Here is a 23,601-nt window from a genome sequence, read left to right on the forward strand (position 1 = left end):
TTTTTAACTTCTTCCTACCAGACTTAGTGTGAAGGGTAGCATAGAAAATGGAGAAACCGTTAGAAAAAAATAGGAGAGACAGAGAGCCATAGGTCTAGTGGAGGACGGGGAAGACAAGAGTGAGTAGCGGAAGGGGGTTGGGGCGGGGACAGGATGGGGAAAGACAGGATGGGGTATCACAGGGAAGTCACTGGGCGCAGCCAAGGTAAAAAAAAAAAAGCACCAAATGGTACTAATAGCTAACTTTAAAATAGCAGTAAATGATATTGAGCCATGTGAGCCTCCGCCGGCCGCTTCTTGGTCTGTTTCCTACTTTCTCTGTTCTTGAGGTGACCACTGCTGTTACTAAGCTCAGGTCATCATCCCCTCTTGATCCTATTCCTCTTCATCTTATTAATGATATCCTTCCTCACATTGCTCATTTGTTGACGGAAGCAGTTAATACATCCTTCTCTGTCGGAGTGATCCTGGCCTCCCTTAAACTGGACACTGTGAGCCCACTGTTAAAGAAACCCTTGTTGGATTCACTGATCCCTTTTAACTTCCGTCCTCTCTCTTTTATTTATTTATTTTATTTTTTTACATTTGTAGAGCGCACTGCAGCCCAAAGGCATTGAGGCGCTTGTTGCAAGAAAGTGTACATAGGCAAGATTACCTTTCCTGAAGAAACTTGTTGAATCCGTGGTCTGGCCACTACTCTCCACTTTTCTTGAGGAATCTTCTTTCACCCCTCACAATCGGGGTTTCGCCCAGGACATCGGAATGAGAGTGTCCTGGTCTCTGTCATGGACGACTTGGCAGGGACTCATGACGTGGGCAGTGTCAGTGCTCGAATTTTCTAGTGGACCCATCAGCTGCCTTTGACACCATCGATCGTGGAGGTGCCGGCCTCTGGCACCATCCTTGATGGTTCTCTTCCTTCCTCACCGACCATTGTCAACTTCCATCACTCCCTCCTTTTTTTCCTGTGGCTATGGCTAGATCATGTGGGGTTCCTCAAGGGTCCGCCGTCTCCCCAGTCATATTTAACGTCTACGTTCAGCCTTTGACCAAACTGATATTCTCCCACGGCTTCCTCTGTTATTCCTACACCAGCGACACGCAGATACTTGTTCGTCTGGATCCCTCCAGCCCGTAATCAGCTGCCAGATTTCGTGCCTGTCTGGAGGTTTTGGGAGAATGGATGAATTCCAACTGGCTTAAGCTGAACAGTGATTAAACCGAGGTTTTGGTGCTGCTAAAATCCCTTGCGCCCCTGCAGCTGCTACTCTTTGGATGCCAGCTTTCTGGTCTGCCTCCCTGGGCCCTTCGGGGTTAACTCACTGCATCCTTGTCCATGGAGTCACAAGACAGCTCTGTGGGCCAGCGGGGCCATTTTCAGCGGAGGCTCTTGTGTTGGGTTGTGGAAATCGATATAATATTGTGACCCCAATCGCATCGTTTAAATGTATGTTGGCCTACACCAAGCTGTCTAAAGAATACTATGTACATAGGTTCCGCGGCAAGGTCTTGACCTTAATGTATCGTGTAAGCCGCCATCTTGGATCTAGCCGCCATTTTAGGTACTCTTGCAGTGTGGAAGTCACCCTGAATCACAAAATGGAGGCCGAATGACATTTCGAGTAAGACTTCGGCGATGGTGACCTCCGCACACGTGAATGAATAAAATGTCTGCAGGCTACTTGTTAGGGTCATGAACTAAGACCCTGTCCTCTCTTTAACCTATGTGTAAATATGTAACCGTATCAGCGGAACTGATCTAATGTATGGAAATTGTGTGTTCGACCTGGCTACGAACCCTAGCCATGGTTCCAGAAATGGTTAACTTGTAAGAGGGCTGGCCAATGCAGTACGAAATGTATAAAAATCCAAATATCCCGATGATCGGTCTCTCCCACTTTCAGTGCGAACCTAACGTTGAAGGTTCGCGTGTTAGTCAGAGGGCCGAATAGCTATTCGCGTGTCAATTGACTTTGGTAACTTTGTAACTTTGAAATAAAGCGCTTTGTATGTCCTTTGTAACCTGTGTTGGTGTGTTTCCTTTTGGGCTTCCCGGCCTCATATCAATTTCTCTGTTTCCACAGTTGGCGCCCGAATAGGGACCCTCAAGATTGATGCCGGATCATCGAAGGTTGACGCAGACTATCGAATCGGGATCGGACGGTGTGATTCTGCGGGCCCGACCGATCGAGACCCGATACCTCGGCAGCGCTGCACGATCCGATCCTTGGGCGATAGTCGTGCGGTCTGACACGGCATCTTGACGAGGGTCCAATTCCGAGGCGGGCAGATTTGCCGAAACCACCGAACGCAGGTAAAATTCGTTAGTTGAAGTCCTTTGTAAACCGTACGGTCCTCCTTAGGTTTGGTCAGGTGTAGTCGTGACCCGGCTCTTAATTTAACCCTGACAATTTGAATTTGGCGTATTGTATCTGCAGACACAATTATTGGACCAGGTAACACCAATTCTTTGAGAAATGCCTGGGAAATTGTCTAGCTGCTTTAGGGTTCTGTTCCGCAGCGATCGACAATCTTTGGAATTTAGCCGTCCGGCACCACAGGAGGGGTCGCCGGCGTGTACTATGTACTGTAAGTATGGCATTGGTAGTATTGTATTTAATGACATTTGGCACAGACAGACCAGAAATGCCTCCGAATTTCAGTGGCCAATCAATGGTAGCTTTGAGATCCCCCGTATTGAATACTTAGAGTCGATCTTGCTCAAGAAGAAGGCTAGGCCAGCAGCCTTTGATGTGTTACAAAATTGGAAAAAGGAAGCATTACAGCAGCTTAAAAGTAGGGATAAATATGCACGACGTCATAAAACGAATGCCGAGAAGGCATTGTTGTATGACAAGGAAAAACGATTAGAAGAAACCCAGAAACTGGATAGAGCTTTCTCGCTCGGGGTCCAGAAAATTTACCCCTCTAAAGATTTCCATGTTTCCGAGGAGTTTATTGAGAAAATATTAAACGAACGGAGGACTGATTCTTCAGCGCCACCTCTGTATGCTCCTGTTGTGGCCACTTTGCCCATTCCTGCTATTGCTCCTATTGCTATTCCTACTCCTCCTGCGCAGCCTACTGCCCCTAGCTCTTTGGTTGTCGCTCCTCTGTCTACATTACCTCTTTCCCCTGCACCCTTGCTAGGTTCACTTACACCTCCGATTTCGGGGAGTCCCGTGTTCATTAAATCAGATCCCGGTGCAGGGTCGAAAATTGTGACTCGTAGTACTGTTCCTGCGGGCAGGAAACAGGAACTATTTGCTTGGGCTAAACATTGCATGGAAAAAGGTGATCGAACTGATGTACTTTCGACATTATCTAATTTGCACGATTTTCCCGAGAAAAACGTTTTTATTGAAGGACTGGGGATTCATTTAGGTGTAATGTGGGGTAGATTGCAGACTTCGGATCTCCCACAAGGGGTGAGAGATCTGAACGCTTTGGCACTGTCGAGGGATACAGAGCAGAAGGTATATGGACATGTTGATAGGTTGTTTGAGTTTAGAAGGGACTTTGAAAGGTCACAAAACGAGGATGATGAAGACGATAGGATATATGTGCAGAAACGGTTCCTTTCGTGCCGAAGATCAGCACCTGAGGAAGTACGGATTTGTACCAGAGATGCGATTCGGTGGATCTCGGATTCATCGATATCGCCAGATGAGGTATATGACACATATAGTCAATACACGGTAGAGATGCAAAGGAAGGTAATCCAAGTGATGGTACAGCATTTACAGGAGGAATGTATAAGGAAGAAGGTTGGTTGCCCCACAGAGTTATTAGGTATTTGTAAAAGAGCTTTTTCGCCCGACACTTCTACAGCTGCTTTAGCGCTCGATTTGGCCTTATTACTTAGTAAGCGGTCGGAGGTCCCTATATCTCAGTTGCCTATGAGAGAGGTCCCTCCGACCCTTGTCCCAAAAGTAGAAATCCCTGCCAACGCGGCGGCTGGTACTGCCGCGGTGGATATCCCTGCACATTACGTATCACAGTTCGTTCACGTCCCGTTTTCTCGACAGGAAGTGAACACGATTAGACAATCAGTTCCTGATATCAGGAAGAACCCGACAGGATTTTATAAAGAAATAGAATACATTTTGCAATCTTCTGTGTTCACCTTAAGTGACATGCATTTATTGTTTCCAGTACTTTTGCCTGTTGATGTATGGAAACAGGTACGAACAATAGATGATGTGCCGGGGTTAGGGGATACATGGGTAAATCTGGTTAGAATAGATGGGGAACGACCTGCTGGTGAAAAACCACCCCAGGTAATACTCACTTTACCCGATAGAATAGTCGCCAAATTAAAAACTATAGTTCCAGAAAAAAGGATTATTTGGGACAAGCTTACGGCCTGCGTCCAAGGGAAAACTGAAGGTACTACTGAATTCTTTAATAGATTCGAACAGGTGTTCTCCGACTTCAGTGGACAGGATTTAGGTACAGAGTCGGGGAAGAGGTTGTTTGTGGACAAATTTGTGCGTGGATTGTTGCCCGACATCCAGTCACAAATTATGTCCTCAGAGAGCGCTTGGCAGGCAAAATCTCAGTCAGAGGTCTTGCATATGGCTCAGTATTACGAGAATCGGGTTAATAATGAAAAAGAGAAAATCGAAAAAAGAAGGGGTGACCTAAAGACTAAGGTATTGTTGCAGCAAATTGTCAGAAACCCCAGAGGAGGTACGACACAAACTAGAGGTCAGTACATTCCAAGAGGAAATACTCCTCCAAATTCTATAAATATTAATCAGTGTGCTTATTGCCGCCAGGAAGGTCACTGGCGAGCACAGTGCCCTGCCCTCCGTCAGAGGTCAGGAGGCACATTCGGAGGAATGGGTAGGCGACCACGGGGCCGCCCTGGAGCAGGGGGCCCTGATAGGGGTCAGCTTCTACAAGATCCCCAGCAACCTTTTTCACGGGAAAATCAGACTCCGAGTATGGACTCGAGAAATATATTTGATCACCCTTCCGCCGCTTATCTTTCTGAGGAACTTCCCTTTGATGAAGTCTTGCCTTATTAGGATTGCCCGAAGCAGTGTTTGGAACCTTTACCTATTCCCGTTATTCAGAAGGGCCCCTATGTTGAATTATTGGTGGGGAATAGGAAACATCAGTTCTTGATCGACACTGGAGCACAAAAATGCTCCATCGACCATTCGAGGGTTCCAAACATCCCACTGTCAGGGCAAACAAACGTCTCTATAGGGTTCTCTGGTATACCAACTGTTTGTCCGGTTTCTGCACCGGTATCCGTTTCTTTGGGTCCTTTTACAGACCAGTGCCCTTTTCTTCTTACTTCAAATTGTGGAGAAAATTTGCTGGGGTTGAATTTGTTGAAGAAACTGAATGCGGTGATTCATTGTTCCCCTGACGGAATAAGATTAACAGTTTCATCACAGCAACCCTTTAACTCCCAATACTTGACCCGACCTCTACCTCCTGAATTTGACCTTGTCCCAGAATCTTTGTGGGCAATGGACGACAATGATGTCGGGATATTGCGCATCGACCCTGTTAAGATAGTATTGAAACATGGGGTTAAGCTACCGCGCATTCCCCAATATAAAATCTCTATTGAAGGTGAGCGCGCTCTGAAATGCATTGTCTCCGATTTTGTACATCGTGGAGTGATCGAAGAGATTACAGGTAGCTTATGTAATAGTCCGATCTTGCCGGTATATAAGAAAGGCGACAATGCAATTCCGTACCGGTTTATAATAGATCTTCGTGCTATTAACCGGGTGGTAGCCCCACAATTTCCAATCGTGCCTGATGTAACAACGATCTTAACAATGATCCCTGCTACGGCTACACACTTTAGTGTCGTAGATCTGAAAAACGCCTTCTTTAGTGTTCCGATACATGAGGAGAGCAGGTATTTGTTTGCATTTACCTTGGGGGGACGCTCGTTTACATTCACGAGGGCACCTCAAGGGTATACTGAAAGTCCTAGTATTTATAGTAGAGCCTTAAAAGAGCAGCTCGACACCCTTGAATTGCCACCTACTTGCACGCTGCTTCAATATGTAGACGATCTGCTCCTGGCTGCAGACTCTGAGAAAGCTTGTAAAGAAGGCACTATATTGTTGCTTGTTCATTTAGCTGAAAATGGTCACAAAGCTTCACTTAAGAAATGTCAATATTGTTGCCAGGAGGTTGCCTATTTAGGCTACCTCCTGTCAAAGGAGGGGAGAAGATTGACACCTGAACGAATAAAACACATTTCTGGCATGTCTGTCCCAAAAACACAGAAGGAAGTCAGAGCCCTGATAGGGATGGCGTCCTACTGTAGACTGTGGATCCCGAACTTTGCCCTAGTGGTAAAACCGATGTTGGCTTTGACGAAGAAGGGCATTTCTCTGCCACTGCCATGGGAATCGGAACATCAACGATCATTTGAGCTTCTCAAAGCCGCGCTGTGTTCAGCACCGGTTCTGGGTACACCAAATTACGATAAGGCCTTTGTGTTGTTTGTGCATGAATGTAATGGATGTGCTTTGTCTGTGTTAGCACAGGAACATGGAGGGAAGAATAGGCCGAGCGGCTATTATTCCTCCGCCCTCGATCCTGTTGCATGCGCTTTGCCGCGATGTCTGCGCGCTGTTGCTGCTGCCGCTGCGTCTGTAAAACAGAGTGAGGGGATGGTCCTAGGCCACGATTTAATTTTGATGGTGCCTCACTCTGTCGATATTCTATTGAATAAAACTCAAACACAACACCTTACTTCTGCCCGGTTGACCAGGTACGAATTAGTTCTATTTGCTCCTCATATCCAAATTAAAAGGTGTTGTGTTCTCAATCCGGCTGAACTTTTGCCTCTCTCGCACACTACTGCTTGCGGCGATGACGGATCACATGACTGTTTGTATGCCACCGAACAAGAAACAAAGGGCAGAATAGATCTCTCAAATGCTCCTTTGGAGAATGCGGAAGGGGAGCTGTTTTGTGATGGCTCCTGTTTTAAACTTCCGAATGGCACATATACAGCTGCTTATGCAGTTACTACTTTGAACAAGATTGTAGAAACTAAAAGGATTCCGCATAACTCCGTGCAGGCCGCAGAGATTATAGCGTTGACCCGCGCTTGTGAGCTCTCCCAAGGGCATAGAGTTAACATTTATACGGATAGTCAGTACGCCTTTGGGGTGGCTCACAACTTCGGAAAACTGTGGTCGGAAAGAGGGTTTCTGACCTCACACGGGACCAAGATTCAGCATGGCCCCTTAATAGTACAACTACTTTTAGCGCTCTCACTCCCCGAACTAGCGATCATGAAATGTGCAGCACATCGCAAGGTCATAGACGAGGTGGGCAGAGGAAATGCCTTTGCAGACTCGATAGCTAGACAAACAGCCACAGACCTTAGCACAGACATGTATACCTCGAGGGAAGTGAGAGATGGTTGTATAATAGATGAAGGCATTGGGTCTGTGCGAGATATTCAGACTGATGCCTCTGTTGAAGAATCTAGGAAATGGGCTGAAGGCATGGGGAAATTGGACGACGAAGGGTGTTGGGTGGACGCATCTGACGGGAAATGGTTGCTTCCTGATTCTTATGTATTAGCAATGGTCACGATGGCACACGGTCCAACACATGTGTGTGCCCAGCAAATTGCGAAGATATTACAGCAGGTTTGGGTGAATGATAAAATTTTGGAAACTGCAAAAAGACATATTCAGAATTGTATGATTTGCCTACAGCACAATGTGGGTAAAGGGACAGTGACTCCAAGGGGAAGTTTCGGGCCCCCCTCTGTCCCCTTTGAAACCATTCACCTTGATTTTATTGAAATAGCGATGTAATAACTTGAAATATGTTCTTGTCATCATTTGTGCTTTTAGCAAATGGGTCGAGGCTTTCCCCGTCAAAGATGCTACCGCCATGACCACCGCAAAGATCTTGGTAAAAGACTATTTTCCTCGATTTGGGCTCCCGAGGATAATTTGGTCGGACAATGGCCCCCACTTCATCGCAGCCGTAATGTTGCAGATATGTGTTGCCTTAGGGATAGAGAAACGTTTTCATTCAGCTAGGCACCCTCAAAGTGCGGGGTTGGTAGAAAGACACAACGGTATTTTGAAAAACAAACTTGCAAAAACATGTGCCGACACTAAATTAAAATGGCCAGATGCTTTACCTATTGTGTTGTTAGCTATGCGCACCACACCCCAGACTAGGACTGGGCTCTCTCCATTCGAGGTAGTAATGGGAAGGCCTGCTAATATTTGGGGTCTCCCTAAACCTAAAGCCCTGAGGGATGTGGAGAATGTATTTCTCATAGATTATTGTAATCAATTGACTAAAAATCTGTATTTCATTTACCACCAGGTGAATGCCGCCTTACCTGTACGGTTTACGGGCCCAGGACACGATATATTGCCCGGCAGCTGGGTCCTGGTGAAGGCCTACGAAAGGTCTTCCTGTCTCGCGCCTCGCTGGCGGGGACCCTACCAGGTTTTATTGGTCACCAGGACGGCAGTACGGGTGGCAGGAAAGAAGAACTGGGTACATGCAACGCATGTGAAGAAGATCCCTCACCCGACGCCACACGTTACAGAAGAAACAGAACCCCTCGCTGATGCTACGATCTCTGATCCCGGAGTAGCAGGCAGCGCTGTGAGTGCGTCGGAGAAGTTCTCCGAGCCTGAGGAGCTCGGGGAGCCGTCCATTTTGTCTCCGCACTCCCTTGATCAATCACTTCCGGAAAATCTTGTTTCGAGCTCTGCGACTTCCGTCGCCACTGATACGACGCTCCCCTCAGGGAGCGACGATACTTTGCTTTTGGATTCAACAAACTTGGGTACCATCCGGTACAACCTTCGACCACGCAAATAAAATCGCCGCACGAGTATCGTGCATCTGGAAGAAAAAGGAGTGATTGAAATACTATCGTCTTCCCTTTGTTTGGAACAAAGAAAAGGGGGGTTCTGTTGGCCAGGGTTGGGAAGGACTAAAGTCGCGCGGCCAAAGTGCCGCCAGCAACGAACATTGGGGCCATCGATCGGGATAACCATGATGCCTGCCGCCTTCACCGCTGCTCCTCGTATTGAACTATTAGATAAAGAGGTGACCAATTCGAACAATGGACAATGTGCCTGGGCCCTGAAAACGTACTGTTGTGTTCTTGTTTTGATTATTGTTAGCTTTGCAACTGCTGCCGTGGGACTTTGGTATTTTGAAGAAATTTATCCTTTGAAGCCTCTGTTACCGACCAAAATCGTACCAATTGTTTTGACTCCCTCTGTACACCTTCACACTCTGTCCCCTAGGGACTCTCGGCATAGACAGAAATATTATAATAACACTCTGATGATAGTGATGAATGCTACGCATGCTATTTTTAATAGGAGTAATTGTTGGATCTGCACTCACTTACCACAACATGGGAACAAGGGACTGGGATGGTATATACATCCCTTACCTCTAACAACTTCCTGCTATGCCTCTCTTAGAGCACTCTTTTTTGGCCGATGGAATGATAGCATCTCCGGGAACTTCGATGGGACTAATTTGAATGAATTTGAAAAACGTGAATTGACTCCCCTGGGATGCTCGCTTTTCGCAAATAGGAGTAGACCTAATATCGCTTCTATTAGGCCGTCTGATAAACTTTCTTTTCCTTTTCAAAATCTAGTTTCTTTCAAGATGGCTCCGATAGGCAATAAGGATGCCATGCCTCCTTCTTATTCTGTAAATCATAGTCCTGATTCTGTCCCTTTCTGTGTACAAAGAAACGGCACTAGGCCAATGGGAGATTTCGAGCCTTGTATAAATATTGTAAATTTGACTGGGGAAAATAGGCCTTTGTATGTAGGGGGACCCGTTTATTTTGTGTGTGGTAGTTTAGCTTTTCCCTGGTTGCCCAAGGATTGGCAGGGGACTTGCTATTTAGGGATATTGTTACCAGGTGTATTTATAGCCAGTACCTTAGAGGTATCTAAGGCTCGCCCGCGACGGGATAATGATGGAGATACCCCTGGACAAGTGTTCGGGGATATAGCCAAATCAGTAGTTCCCTTCTGGGGACAAATAGCAAATTCAGAAAACATCAGGGGATTAGCGAGGGTGTTGGAGAAAACAATCAACCGGACCATGGACATACTTTACAATATGACCTTAGAGCAAAAGGCGATAAGATTGGTAGCACTTCAAAATCGAATGGCATTAGATGTCATTTTAGCTGAACGAGGTGGAGTATGTAAATTAGTGGGGTCCGCTTGCTGTGTTTTCGTACCAGATTCTTCACCAACAATATTCAAAGCAATTCAGAATTTACACACTCTTAGTTCTGAAGTCCATATCCCTGTAGGAGACTGGAGCCTTAGTACTTGGTTTTGGGATTCTCTACGATCTTGGGGGTGGAAGGTGCTTTCTGTTATTTTAGGTATTTTAGGGACTCTGTTATTCCTTTGCTGCTGTTTTCAATGCCTCCCGAGTATATGCGGAATGATAGGGGGATGTTGTGCCCAAGTTATGAGCGCAATAGGGCGTAGAATATATACCCCGAAGACAGCATCTAAAGAATTCATGTTGCAAGAAGTTCTTATGAACAACCTTATGGCTATTGACATTTCAGACAATGATGCGGAACCTATGGATGCTAATGCCTTCAAGTATTTTCAAAAGTATTAGGAAATAATGTTTTAGCACTTGGCATAGGCCAAAAGGAGGGTCTGTGGAAATCGATATAATATTGTGACCCCAATCGCATCGTTTAAATGTATGTTGGCCTACGCCAAGCTGTCTAAAAAATACTATGTACGTAGGTTCCGCGGCAAGGTCTTGACCTTAATGTATCGTGTAAGCCGCCATCTTGGATCTAGCCGCCATTTTAGGTACTCTTGCAGTGTGGAAGTCACCCTGAATCACAAAATGGAGGCCGAATGACATTTCGAGTAAGACGTCGGCGATGGTGACCTCCACACACGTGAATGAATAAAATGTCCGCAGGCTACTTGTTAGGGTCATGAACTAAGACCCTGTCCTCTCTTTAACCTATGTGTAAATATGTAACCGTATCAGCAGAACTGATCTAATGTATGGAAATTGTGTGTTCGACCTGGCTACGAACCCTAGCCATGGTTCCAGAAATGGTTAACTTGTAAGAGGGCTGGCCAATGCAGTACGAAATGTATAAAAACCCAAATATCCCGATGATCGGTCTCTCCCACTTTCAGTGCGAACCTAACGTTGAAGGTTCGCGTGTTAGTCAGAGGGCCGAATAGCTATTCGCGTGTCAATTGACTTTGGTAACTTTGTAACTTTGAAATAAAGCGCTTTGTATGTCCTTTGTAACCTGTGTTGGTGTGTTTCCTTTTGGGCTTCCCGGCCTCATATCAATTTCTCTGTTTCCACAGGGTCATCCCCTATATACCAGAGCATCGCTCTGTCTTTGTCATGTCTGCTTTGGTTACCTCCTCATTGTACTATTGCAACTCTCTGTACTTTGGCCAACCTGCTTATATACTTCATGGCCTGCAAGTCCTCCAGAATGCTGCTGTCCAATTGGTAACTTCTACTCCTTTTTTTTAAAACACAATTTATTGATTTTGTTTTATTCGTTCAAACATCAACAAACATTACATGGTAACATACATACATAATGTATGTGTTCCTACACATGATTCACAACCTTTGGATCCAGTTCTTTGCACATTATGAACTCTTACATTATATATGCAGTTCACAGCTCAGTCGCAGCCAAGGTTCCCTAACGAGACACACTTCTACTTAACATTAACATTGCTCCCATTTTTGCCACATTTTATGTGCTTTCCCAGGACATCCTCTGGCTGTGTATATACGGTGTTCCATTGCTATGCATGCATCCACGTCCGCCACCCATTGATCATAATGTAGAACAGCATCCGAACCCCACAATTGTGCAACATTTCTTTTGGCTAGTCCAGTGGCCGTTGAATGCAATCATTTCTCAAAGTGGGTCATTTCTCCTTCCTCCTCAACCCCCAATATTATCAATTTGGGATCTCTGGGTATGGATCAGCCCAGAACCGCAGATAATCTGTTGCAGCAGTCCTGCCAGAACTGTTCGATATGTGGGCGTTCCCCTAGTATATGAAAGGTGCCCTCATCTTGGTGGCAGCGCAGGCAGTTGGGGTTCATGGTTTTACTCCAGCAGTAGAGTGCCACTCGCGGATAGTACACTCTGTGTAGCACTTTAAGTTGTATAAGCCTGATCCTAGCGGATGTAGCAGTTTCCCGGTGGTACATTAGGATCATGGGCCAATCTTCAGGCAGTAATGGGCCAACATCACTTTCCCATTTGGATTTCAAACTGAAAAGCTCCAGTGTGACAAAGGAGGAAATCGCATTATACATGATCGATGTGGTTTTGACATCCACACGGTCCAGCGCAATATTTCTTTCCATCGGTGTACATTCAGGCAGGCTACAGAGATCTGGTATATGTGTACGAATTGCGTGAGACAGTGCATGTAATGGAAGCGCTTAGTTACAGGGAAATCAAAGCGGGTCCCTAGATCTTCAAAGAGTATGAGTCTGCCTTCTTTTATTAAATCGCCAATTTTTGATATGCCCACTATTTCCCAGTTCAGCCACTTCAGGAGTTTATTAAGATCTGGGAGATATCTATTCTTCCAGTGTTTGTACCAGAGTGATTTTTCCCGTCCCATCCTATGTGTTTGTGCGTTTCCACCCACATCTGTGTTGTGTGGATTGCAATTGTGCGAGGAGGTGGATGGCCCATGGTCGGATGGACTCTCCAATGGGGGTATTCCCTGTCCCACAATTGTCTGCTCGAATGTGTGGTAATTCTGTATTCCCATGCAGCCCATCATTTGTCACCGCCATTTGGCTGGCCCAGTAGTACGTTTGTAGGTGGGGGAGGCCAATACCTCCTTCCCATGCAAAACGTTGGAAGGTATGCAGCGCTATTTTCGGGTGTCCTCCTCTCCTTAGTAATTTACGAAGTGTCCTGTCAATTTTACGGAATTCAGCCGAGGAAATGTGTAACAGTGCGTTTTGTAGGACATAAGAAGCGAGGAAGGGCTAGCATCTTGAACAGCGCTGCTCTGTCCACTAAGGTGAATGGTAACGCAACCCAATGACATACATCTTCTGCAAATCTACTCCTAATCGGGTACAGGTTTCTGGTCACATACTCTTCAAGATTAGCTGTAATGTGAATACCTAGCTATCAGAACCACTCCGATTCAATTCGGTAGGGGCAGTGTTCGGGAGCTTTATCTCCTATCCCTTTGATCTGAAACAGTATTGACATACACAAGTTTACTCTCAATCCGCTGAATAATCGTATCCCATCAGTATTTGAGTGACTATGGGACAGGAGTCAGCTGGGTTGCCTATATCTGGCAAATTTTACCTAATCTGGCTGTATGAGGCTAGTTTTTTTCTTTATCGTCCACATGAGGCATCTCTTGCTGCATCTGGTCTGTCCCTGCCATTCTCATTCCTTCTTTGCGGCCTCCAGTCTCCTTCCAGGTGTTGCTCTGCCCAACTCCACGCCTTCCTGGGTTCCGTGAAGTGTACAGTCGTACCATTACGGTATATTTTCAGTTGTGCAGGGAATAGAAGCCCATATTTAATGTGGAGTACCTGTAGGTGCTTTTTAAGTGGATCAAAAGATTGCCTTGCCTCTTGGACCTCTCTGGTGGAGTCCGGAAAGAACGCGATCCTGGAGCCATTATATGTCATGGATCCCTTGGTTCTGGCCATCTGAAGCACAGCGTCCCGATCCCTGTAATTCATTAGTTTGGTGATCAATGTGCGTGGGGGCACTCTGAGAATTTGTCTGCCAGTTGGCACTTGATGGGCTCTTTCAATGGAAAAGAATTTCAAGAACGTCTTGGGGGCGAACAGATCCGATAGCCATTGCTCAAGGAATAGTTCCATACACAGGCCTTCTGTGTTTTCAGGCAGTCCAAGGATACAGACATTGTTGCGTCTCAATCTCCCTTCCTCTTCCTCCACTTGCTCCTCCAGTGTTGAGGTGTTCCAGTACTCCGGTCATTTGTTGACCCACAGCTCGTAGACCGTCCTCTGTTTCTGATATGCGAGTTTCAGTCCCTCCCATGCGGGAGGTAAGTTTCTGCAGATCATGGCATAGTAGGGACACCTCTGCACCTATGCTGTCAATTATTTTCTCCATGGAGGTTTGTGAGCCCGCTATGGCACTCATTACATCTTTGAGGGAAAGGTAGTCTGTGCCTTGCGCATCACCGGACTTAGCGTGTTCTGGTGGAGGGGTTGGGGTTGTGTATTGCTCCATTTTGCTCTGTGCGGTACCTTTTTGGCTCTGTCTTTACCCATGCTAGGCTAATCAGTGGTTGCAGCGTATCTGTCCTGCTTGTTGTGCACTAACCTTTTTTTAATCTTCTAGTGCTGGAGCCGGTCTGCCCACCACGCGTCAGTACTGTATGTGTGAGTTATTTGAAGTATACTGCTACGTTTACCGTGGGCGCAGCACCGTTGTGCTGAGATACATATGGACTTTGCAACCAGTCTTTATTCCTGCGTGGGATTTTGCCACAGTCAGATCTTGCTGATATGCAGGTTGACCTGACAGGCTCTCAAACTACTGCTGTTATTGAGTACTTCTATCAATCTGCCGGGCCGTTGGGTGTATTCACGCACTCTCACATGTGGGCTTCCCTTGTCATGGTGTCAAGTGCTGAGCTTGTGCCCCAAGTTGTTTTACCCTTGGATCTGTCGAGGGGGGACTATCTGTATTCGCCGCTAGTTCTGTATAGAAAGCAGTCCTGGGTGACTCATGTACGCCCACGCACCCCACCTCATGTGCAGCAATGAGGGAACTGCTTGTGATGTACTTGCACTTTGCTTGTGGGTAGACAGTTGCATGTTTAAGTGGTCAGGGGGCTTCAGTTTGTCCTGATCAGGACAGGGGGGACGTGGATGCAGGCAGGACACAACCCGGGCGTGTTCTGGATTCCATTCAGTCAGGAAATCAGCTTGCGTCATAGTACATCACACTTTCCCAGGGTTATATTTGAGTACCGCTGGTCATATCCAATGTCGGTTATAAATAGTCCCGAATCGCAGCTCAGCCTCACAGATCTTACATTGCCATCTTAATGCTTATAGTTTCAACACCCTGGTACCACACTGAGCATTTTGTCAATGCTGACTGCTTACCTCCAGGTCTCGCCGCTATGCCTGCTCTTAAGGTTGCTGCGTGTTCCGCGTAGTTCCACCAAGCCTGTAGGTCTCTGGTGCTGGAGTCTATTCAGCATGGTTGGAACACTTTGTCCTCTGGGACCAATGTCTGATCTTGTTCTGTTTTTGGCTGCCTTTTCCACTGTAGATGTCACTGGCGAGTTTCTGATATTGCAAGCTATTTCACCTCTTGTGGTAGTCGGCAGGCCAGTTTACCAGAGCAACCAATCTAGGTAGCTTGCCGCTGGGATATGTCCTCTTGGCCTGTTATCTCAACCCGTCAGTGCCTCCTGCTGGTCGATCGGCTCCATGGGAGGTAGGGGGGAAGAAGAGGCAGTGGGTAGAATGTTGTGCCTGGTCTGACTTTCCTGGGGTGCCTCTGTTAAGTGTATCCTTCCCTCCAGTGGTTGTTTTGGACCGTGTGCTGTGGCACGGCGCCAGGTGGTGCTGCTATGTCTGTGTTCTCTGCTGTTGGGCTCAGGCAGACCGCTTCCAAGGGCATCAGGTTACCCGCTCCTTCACTGCTCTTGCCAGGGTTCTGGCTGGGAGGCTCAAAGTTTTGCTGCCATCCAGCCGACGTGCGGAAGGCAGTTCCAGGTGGGTCCCCCTCCTCGTTTCAGTCCGGCTAAAATCGGTGCAGAGTCAGACCCTGTTGGCGCTTCAGACAAGCGTTGCGCAGCACCTCTAGAGACTGCGGTGTCTCTGCTTCTTTCTGCTGCCGTGGGTTATGTGTCTCCGGAGGTCGAGGGATGTTACTTCCACTCACACACGTTCTATCTCCTACTCTTGCAGGATCACAGTCTCGCCCATCTGCATCACAGGGTGTCAGCCGCCAAGTGGCCCTGGTCCCGTCATGTCGGTTCTTCCCCACTTCTTCGATCTGTCAGCCATTTTGGCTAGCACACGCCGCTGAGTGCCTCCTTGTTTCACACCACATATCTCCTTGTTTGCACTCTGGTTAGGGTTCACACCACAGCGTGCCATCGCAGTGGTGTTCCGCTGCTAACAGGTGCTTATATCAGAAAATGATCTTCATAATATACAGGATTTTGACAGGATTCAGCTGGCGGCCCCGGGAGCACAGAGGATTCATGTCCTCATCGTTTGCTCGCTGGCCAAGCTCCCCCCCCAAACATATTCAATTCAAGGCCTTTTGCCTTGTCCTCCCAAGCTTTATTTGGTCAGGGAATGGAATACCTCACGGCGAACTTCTCGCCCTACATCCCGAGCTGAGCTCTGCGGTCAGCTAACGCTTGCTTGCTGACTGTTCCATCGGTCAGGTATAGCTGCATTGGTGGCCGCACTTTCTTAGTGCCTGCGGCTGTTCTCTGAAATTGAAAAGGCAAGGTGGTCCTACATTTCTCAAAGTTGCTGCAGCCAAGCCTTTCTAGAAGAAATGTTCTGGTCAGCATGAAGCAATGCATTGTTGCACCCTTACGCTCAAGGCTTGCAGAGAGAACAAACATAAATCTGGCCTGTATCTGAAGTAAAGGTGATCAGCACAGACAAGATGAAGCTGCAACATTTAAGGGAAGAAGAAACATGTGAAATGTTACCACTTCCTGAAACAAGGATATGGAAGTGATAAAGGAAAACCTGACTAGGAACACAACTAAGCAGTTACTGCACCCTCTAGTGTTGAGTAAGGTGTAGTCACCCTGTAGTAATATTTTCAAATATACCATTTCCCTTCATTTCAATCAAATCAAAAATGTTACAATTCTACCTTTGTGTGACTAGAGTATGTTTAGGGAGATGAGGATTTTCTAGTACAATATAGATGCCATCACAAAGTCCCTCTTTGAGTTTACTTATTAGCTGCCTTTTTGCTGCAGAATATTTTGGCCAGTAATGGGTTAATGACAGCACATTGTTCAACCTCCCCAATTTCCAAAATGTTCTTCATGTGTGCTTGCATCATTTTCTGGTGAGTTTTGCTGCCGTTTTATATATTAGGATAGCGTTCCAGCCCGTTCCGAGTACTTTTTCGTGTGAAAATGTAGATTTTGGGCAGTAATAGGTTAATGACCGCACATTGTTCAACCATCCCCATTCCCAAATTGTTCTTAATGTGCGTTTGCATCATTTTCAGGCGAGATTTGCAGCCGTTTCATATATTAGGGTAGCGTTCCGGCCCGTTCTGGGTACTTTTTTGTGTGAAAATGTAGATTTTGCCCAGTAATGGGTTCATAACTGCATTCACAGGAAGCACAACTCATTTCTCCCCAGGAAAGACCACCTCTGTCGACAGGGCCTGAAATACATGTGCATATACCCGGCAAGACTGAAGGTGCTCTACAATAGGAAATGTACATGTTTGAGAGGCCACAAGCTGTCAACCTGTGGATGGACCATAACGGAATGCAAGAAAAGCATATGGAGAACCTGAAAGATGGCAAGGGATAGAGGCATAATACCAGCAGCACATTGGTTATTATGATTATGGTTAAACACAGCTCACATCTGATTATACAAATACCTGCCTGAGACAGTCATTTTAAGGCAGGGATGAAGTGCCGCTGCCCAAGGCAGGGACTAACAGGCACCCCCAAGCAGTCGTTTTCGCCAACGGCAGCGTACAGTTGGTACAATTACCTATGCCTAAATGGTCCAGAGGCCATGAAGGTATAGGCTTGCCTGAGCTGCTGAAAGCTGTTGGGTACAGTTACTGCCCCATGATTGGGGCCGCAAAGTTGGTTATTTTTTGGTTTGTTTGCGTTGGAAATGAGCCATGCACTTCGGCAAAGTGGGGAGCAGTGGGTAGGGTCCTTTGCACTGTTGCTATTGCTATGCGGTACAACGTACTTTCATCTCCTGCCTGTTCATCCCCAGGCTTTTTAAAATACACATTCCATCATATGTGCTCATCAAACTTTTTAGGGGGGGTGGGAAAGGGCAGATAAGGGTTTGGGCTTGTGGGCAATAGCAAAAAATAAGTGTGGGAGGGGGGATGGAATGTGCACGTTAAAAAGCCTGGGGATGAACAGGCAGGCAATGAAATGCCATGGAACCTGCTATGCAGGGGGAAGTGAAGGTATTGAACACAGATGGCATCAATTAGGATTGTGACATGTAATGTCAGGAGGGTGGGGACATATGCGCAGGAATTGGGTGAAGTCCTTCCTGAATAGGAAAAAGATAATGATTGCATTGCTGCAGGAGACGCCTTCTACCAGAATACCAGGCTGATAGCTAGATGGGAGGGCACAGCCTTTGGCTCCACTTATTACAATTTCGCTAGGGTGGTGCTAATATGGATAACGCACAAGTACCCTTTCGGCTTATAAGTGCCAAAACAGATTGTGAGGGACATTCTGTGATTGTACATGGATACATAGATCGGCAGGAAGTGTGTATAGTGAACACATACAGCCCTAATTACACAGCGCCCACTTTCCTTCGAACACTAAGAGCAAAACTGGCAAACTTGAGGGGGGGCTCTTTTCATTTGGAGTGGGGAACTTTAATTGTGTGAGGAACCAGACCCTTGATAGATCTGACTCGTCGCAGCCCAGGTTGATGTTGGCATATGTGGTCTTGAATACAATGAACACTAACTTTGCACTGTCAGACATCTGGAGGGAGCAGAACCGAGGTGGGGAGGGGGTATTCCTACTCAGCCCTACATAAGCTTTACACTCGCCTAAACTATATGCTGGTGGGTACTGAACATTTGTCAGACTTCACAGGATATATATATATATATATATATATATATATATATATATATATATATATATACACACACACACACACACACCATCTCCAACTATTGGCCACTGATGGTGAAGTGGACTCTGCGGGGCCCCCGCCCCTGATCCCGTCATGGAGACGGTCAGCTGACACGCTCCTAGGTGATGTGTTCAAAGACCAGTTGGACAAATTCCTAATCAACTTTTTGGAGCTAAATGCTGGTAGCGTGAACAGCTGGGGCACAGTATGGAAACTTTGAAGGTGGTTACAAGAGGAAGAAAAGCAATTTTGGGTGCGGGGGTTACGAAAAACGTTGAGGAATTGGGGCAGCTGGAGAAAAGAATTTGTGTGGTAGAGGCAAATGCAATGAAGACGCTAAATGATGGAGCTTAACTCCTTGCATAGTAAATGCGAGGAAACATGGGATAGGCTTAGGCAGTTTGATCACGTCACTCATACCACATGCATGCAGAGGGGGATAAGGCGGGAGGACTGCTGTTGTGGCTATGTAAATCCAAAAAGGCACGGGAACAAATAACGCAGATCAGAGATGAGTGCGGGGAACTGTGGAGGTTGCAGGGCAAAATAAATAGTGCCTTTGGTACTTTTTATAGAACACTATACAGCCACGGGACACTGGTGACCCCCGGAGACCTACAGGGGGCCTTCTCCCAGATCAGGCTACCACGACTCACAACAAAGCAGGCTGTTTCTCTGGACTTACCACTGACAGAGGAGGAAATAGGCGAGGTGATTAGGTCTCTCTCCACTGGGAAGACACCAGGCTCGGACGGGCTCCCAGCCCAATTTGATAAAACCTTTGCAACTACCCTCACCCCTGTGCTGCTGAAGACATGAGGAGGCCTATGAGAGGCGAAGACTCCATGCTAGCATGAGAGGCAATGGTGGTCCCCATACCTAAGCCTAGGAAATCAGAAGTCCTGCGAGACTCATATCGCCCATTATCGATGCTAAATCAGGATTTCAAGATACTAACAGAGCTGCTAGCCAGCAGACTTAGATGGGTTATCACCTTACTGATACACAGACCAGACAGGGTATGCCCCTGGACGCAACATGAATCTACAGCGCCTGCAACACATTTTAGACGAGACCAACACCAGTGAATCCCTGCTTGCGGTGGCGTCACTAATGTCACCAAAACATTTGACTCTGTATACTGGAGTGGATGCTGGCGGCAATGGAACATTTTGGTATCAGACAGGGTTTCCTTAAATGGGTACAGGTGATATACACGCAACCTGTGGGAAGAGTAAATGCAGGGAAATGGGTCAACGAGACGTGGGAAGTTTAGCCGGGCACACGGCAGGGATGCCTGCTGGCACCCATTTTATATATCCTGTCCCTTGAACCACTGGCAGTATACTTCAGACAGAATTTGGTAGGGGAGGGGGGGGCATTATACACAAGTGTTTCAAGGCGCGACGAGGCAAGGGAGGGGGAACAGGGGAAGAAGATAACGATCCTACTAGGCCAGGTGTCATTCAGACCGCGCAAGTGCATGGGAAGGGGGAAAGGGAAAAGTGCGAGGGTGCAGGGAGAGGGGAAAGTGCAATACATGGGATAGGATACGAATAAAAAACGGCCAGCTAGTGGCAAGTGCAAGGTAAGTGCAGGCATGAGCGCAGGTAGGGGGACTGTAGGGATACAGAAACAGTCTCCAAGTGCAGGGTTGCCAGCGAGGCAGTGCAGGTGAGCAACTGGCAGGGCCGGGCCTGTGGGCAGAGAGGGAGGCCATGTAACCAGTGCAGTTTCAGCCAGGAATCAGCAGGGGAGAGGAAGAGAGAAAGCAGAAGCAAAGAGGAAGGTTTTGAGGTGCTTCCGGAACCGGAGATGGCTCTCCTCAAGTTTCAGGGAGGCAGGAAGGCTGTTCCAGAGGGAGGCCTTTGCCGAAAAGAGAGATCTACCACCAACTCGTTGCTTGGAGAAGCGACTGGCCCTGAGGGAGTTGGAGGCGGATGAGCGAAGGGCTCGGGAAGGAAGATATTTAGGAAGAGAGAGTCTAAGGTATTTTGGCCCCAGCCCCCAGAAGGCCTTGTGGACAATGCAAAGGGTTTTGAATTTAATCCTCGCAGCCACTGGGAGCCAGTGCAGAGATTTCAGTCCTGGAGAGATACGATCCCTGTGCTTGAGGCCAAGGACAAGTCTCGCAGTCCTGTTCTGGATAAGTTGCAGAGGCAGGCAGATTTAGATAGAGGCTGTTACAGTAGTCCAACATAGAGAGAACCAGGCCTCTGGAGACAGTGAGCTTCTGGGGGAAGGTGAGGAAAGGAAGAATACCTCTCAGGAGGTGCAGGTGGTATTGGGACTTCTTAGAGACGTCAGAGATGTGAGGACAGAAGGAGAGTGTGGAGTCGATGATGACCCCCCCCCCCCACACAGTTTTTTGCCTTACAGGTGGGAGCAGGAAGAGGGCCACGAGAGGCAGGCCAGAGAGCTGCAGGGAAGGATGGACTGGGTGTGCCGATGAGTAGAATGTCAGTCTTACTGGCATTAAGGCAGAGATCATTGGCTGCACACCAAACCTGGATAGCAGACAGTCACAGATGAGGGAAGGAGAGGAGGCGGCCGAGGGTAGCCTGAAAATGAGCTGGGTATCATCCGCATAGCACTGAAAATTGGGGCAGAGAGCTGCGATGCGGTGGGCAAGGAGTTCCAGGTATTGGTTGAACAGCCAGGGAGAGAGGTTAGATCCCTGGGGGACACCACAGGTAGAGAAAAAGATATCAGAGAGGAAAGACCCAAGTTGGACCTGGGAGGGTCAGAGAGGAAAGAAGTCATTCAAGCCAGAGCCTGACCAGTGATACCCAGGTTATCATGGAGGCGGTTGAGCAGGATGGCATGGTTGAGTGTCAAAGGCAGAAGAGAGATCAAGCAAGATGAGGACGCAGGGGGTGTTGGAATCAAGGTTGGAGAGGTCTTCACGGATGTTCAGAAGAGCAGTTTCCGTGCTTCTGGCGGCTTTGAAGCCAGACTGATGGTCACGGAGACAACCAACAGATGCAGTGTGGCAAACCAAAGCATAACCTGCCAATGTTGCTAGAAGTGCTGGACAACTTTACCAAACTTTCTGGCATATCCTTTAATTGGCAGACATTGTGCCTATTCCCATTGGCAGGACTGAGACACTGCGATCCCAGAGATCTGCCGAACTTGGGCAACAGTGGGAACACGACACTTTCCAATATCTTAGTATACATATAGCACACACTCCTGAGAAAATGCATGCACAGAGCGCAGTGAGAGCTCTGGAAGGGATAAAAAGATCCATGAAGTGTTGGGTGCAACTGCCAACTTCTTCAATGGGAAGGACAGCATTGATTCCCGGGGGCGTGGTGACAGCCATGGACCGAGACGTGAATTCAAGGGGCTCCTGCCGATCCGCAAATGATCCAGACAATAGGCGTTCTAAGCTGGCTTTGAGGAGTGTATCTGGAGCCACTGCAGCATGAATGCTGGTGGAATGCAGCAGTGAAATAAATCCTTCGAAACTGACAAAAGTAAAAGACTTATGAGTCGGAGAAGATGGTGTGATTCAGCTGACAATGGACACAAGATGGCACCCAATTAACAACAAAGGAGAAGGCGCCTCATTCTAGCACTGCAGATCCAGAGCAGCAAGCCGTCCTTCACTGCAGACAGAACTGGTGTGTCTTGGTGAAAGCGGAAGATAATACTAATGACAATGAAATAGATGTAACCGGACCGCTGGTGGAGAGTAGCTGAAGCGGCAAACGCAGAGGACTAGAGGCTACATTGTTGCGCTGATAGGGGGGCAGAACGTACAAAGCGCTCCCGAAGCTGATAACACTGTATGGACGGCATTGCACAGCAGACGAGGGAGACCGCTGTATCAATACGACCGACTGAGCGCAACAAGCATTACTGTGCCACGGGTTCAGAAGTCCGGTTCTGTCATTCGGGAGGAATGGAAGCTTATGAAGCCCTGCAGCATAGGTGCATGTATGCCGAGGGGCACAGAATCGGGTGGTTGGAGCATGATATGTGACTGAGGAAAGGGAAAGCAGAAGACGAAGAAAGGATTTCGCCTCAAGTACCCGACGTGCTCACGAAAGAAGGAACACCCATGGGGGCCGGCCGCAAGCTTTCAGAGGGGAACATGCAAACGAATCAAGGGTGCAGGACACACAGCGAGCCGCAAAGCAGTAACAGCACACAAGACCATAGATCCTAGGGGAGGCGTCAGCGTACCCTATGGACGGTGCGCAATAGGGCTGGAAGGCAGACATGAGACGGAAAGCCCCAAGGCACACAAGGATGTGTAGGTCACAGACTCTTATTGAGTGAACGGAGACAAGAAGCAAAGACCAGCGCTACGCTGCAGGGACATAGGCACGATGGCCAGGGGCTAAACAGAGCAGGAACCGATACAGAATCCACTATGCAACCAGATCAGCAGCCAGACGCTAAGGCACATATGCTCGCGAGCGTCTGGAGAACACCACTTACGCAGTCAGGTATGCCACCCACAGTGGCAGGTAAGCCTCAAGACAATAGAGGTGAAGTAGAGGACATGGAGGGCTAGCAATATCCTAAGGCTCTGTGGGACCCCACAGAACTGTGAAGGCACGAAAAGGAGGAACAGATACAGAGATTCTGGCAGTTCATTTACTGCACGGACAGCTATAGCGTGGCAGACGAGGGAGGGGGACCTCCATGTCGATGCAACCTGCTCCA

Source organism: Ambystoma mexicanum, chromosome 4q (genome assembly GCF_040938575.1).
Source record: "Ambystoma mexicanum isolate Mex_15411 chromosome 4q, UKY_AmexF1_1, whole genome shotgun sequence".
In the NCBI taxonomy this organism is placed as follows: domain Eukaryota; kingdom Metazoa; phylum Chordata; class Amphibia; order Caudata; family Ambystomatidae; genus Ambystoma; species Ambystoma mexicanum.